Genomic DNA, 2,532 nt, shown 5'->3' with positions numbered 1-2,532 from the left:
CGTTTCCCAATTAACCTTGCACTTGGCTCCCGTAGTGTGGTCCATGACCGACCAAAGGAATGCACGCTCAATCTTATTAATAAACTTGAGTGTGCTCACCGGGATGGAAAGGGGGGTCAAGTAGTAAATAGCTTGAGAGGAGAGTGATACGTCTCCGATGTATCGATAATTTCTTATGTTCTATGCCATATTATTGATGATACCTACATGTTTTATGCACACTTTATGTCATATTCGTGCATTTTCTGGAACTAACCTATTAACAAGATGCCGAAGTGCCGCTTGTTGTTTTCGTTGTTTTTGGTTTCGTAAATCCTAATAACGAAATATTCTCGGAATTGGACGAAACAAAGACCCGGGGCCTATTTCGCCACGAACCTTCCGGAAGACCGAAGAGCATACAAAGTGGGGCCACGAGGTGGCCAAACCACATGGCGGCGCGACCAAGGGGGCCCGCGCCGCCCTGTGGTGTGGGCCCCTCGTCGGCCCCCGACTCGCCCTTCCGCCTACTTAAAGCCTCCGTCGCGAAACCCCGAGGCGAAAAACCACGATACGGAAAACCTTACCGAGACGCCGCCGCCGCCGATCCCATCTCGGGGATTCCGGAGATCTCCTCCGGCACCCCGCCGGAGAGGGGATTCGTCTCCCGTGAGGACTCTACACCGCCATGGTCGCCTCCGGAGTGATGAGTGAGTAGTTCACCCCTGGACTATGGGTCCATAGCAGTAGCTAGATGGTTGTCTTCTCCTCATTGTGCTTCATTGTTGGATCTTGTGAGCTGCCTAACATGATCAAGATCATCTATCCGTAATACTCTATGTTGTGTTTGTCGGGATCCGATGGATAGAGAATACCATGTTATGTTAATTATCAAGTTATTACATATGTGTTGTTTATGATCTTGCATGCTCTCCGTTACTAGTAGAGGCTCGGCCAAGTTTTTGCTTTTAACTCCAAGAGGGAGTATTTATGCTCGATAGTGGGTTCATGCCCGCATTGACACTGGGACAGATGAAAGAAAGTTCTAAGGTTGTGTTGTGTCGTTGCCACTAGGGATAAAACATTGGCGCTATGTCCGAGGATGTAGTTGTTGATTACATTACGCACCATACTTAATGCAATTGTCCGTTGCTTTGCAACTTAATACCGGAAGGGCTTCGGACGATAACCTCGAAGGTGGACTTTTTAGGCATAGATGCAGCTTGGATGGCGGTCTATGTACTTTGTCGTAATGCCCAATTAAATCTCACTATACTTATCATGTCATGTATGTGCATTGTTATGCCCTCTCTATTTGTCAATTGCCCGACCGTAATTTGTTCACCCAACATGCTTTTATCTTATGGGAGAGACACCTCTAGTGAACTCGTGGACCCCGGTCCATTCTTTTAATACTGAAATACAAATCTGCTGCAATACTTGTTTTTCCGTTTTCTCTGCAAACAATCATCTTCCACACAATACGGTTAATCCTTTGTTACAGCAAGCCGGTGAGATTGACAACCTCACTGTTTCGTTGGGGCAAAGTACTTTGGTTGTGTTGTGCGAGTTCCACGTTGGCGCCGGAATCTCCGGTGTTGCGCCGCACTACATCTCGCCGCCATCAACCTTCAACGTGCTTCTTGACTCCTACTGGTTCGATTAAACCTTGGTTTCTTATCGAGGGAAACTTGCCGATGTGCGCATCACACCTTCCTCTTGGGGTTCCCAACGGACGTGTCAACTACACGCATCAAGCAAATTTCCGGCGCCGTTGCCGGGAGATCAAGACACGCTGCAAGGGGAGTCTCCACTTCCCAATCTCTTTACTTTGTTTTTGTCTTGCTTTATTTTATTTACTACTTTGTTTGCTGCATTATATCAAAACACAAAAAAATTAGTTGCTAGCTTTACTTTATTTACTTGTCTTGTTTGCTATATCAAAAACACAAAAAATTAGTTTACTTGCATTTACTTTATCTAGTTTGCTTTATTTACTACTGCTAAAATGGCCAACCCTGAAAATACTAAGTTGTGTGACTTCACTAGCACAAATAATAATGATTTCCTATGCACACCTATTGCTCCACCTGCTACTACAGCTGAATTCTTTGAAATTAAACCTCGCTTTACTTAATCTTGTCATGAGAGAGCAATTTTCTCGGTGTTAGTTCCGATGATGCTCGCTGCCCATCTCAATAATTTTGTTGAACTATGTGAAATGCAAAAATACAAAGATGTAGATGGTGACATTATAAAATTAAAATTGTTCCCTTTCTCATTAAGAGGAAGAGCTAAAGATTGGTTGCTATCTCTGCCTAAGAATAGTATTGATTCCTGGACTAAATGCAATGATGCTTTTATTGGTAGATATTATCCCCCTGCTAAAATTATATCTTTGAGGAGTAGCATAATGAATTTTAAACAATTGGATAATGAACATGTTGCTCAAGCTTGGGAAAGAGTGAAATCTCTGGTTAAAAATTGCCCAACCCATGGACTGACTACTTGGATGATCATCCAAACCTTCTATGCAGGACTTAATTTTTCTTC

This window comes from Lolium rigidum, chromosome 4 (assembly GCF_022539505.1).
Source record: "Lolium rigidum isolate FL_2022 chromosome 4, APGP_CSIRO_Lrig_0.1, whole genome shotgun sequence".
Lineage (NCBI taxonomy): Eukaryota > Viridiplantae > Streptophyta > Magnoliopsida > Poales > Poaceae > Lolium > Lolium rigidum.
This window is presented reverse-complemented; position numbering follows the sequence as displayed.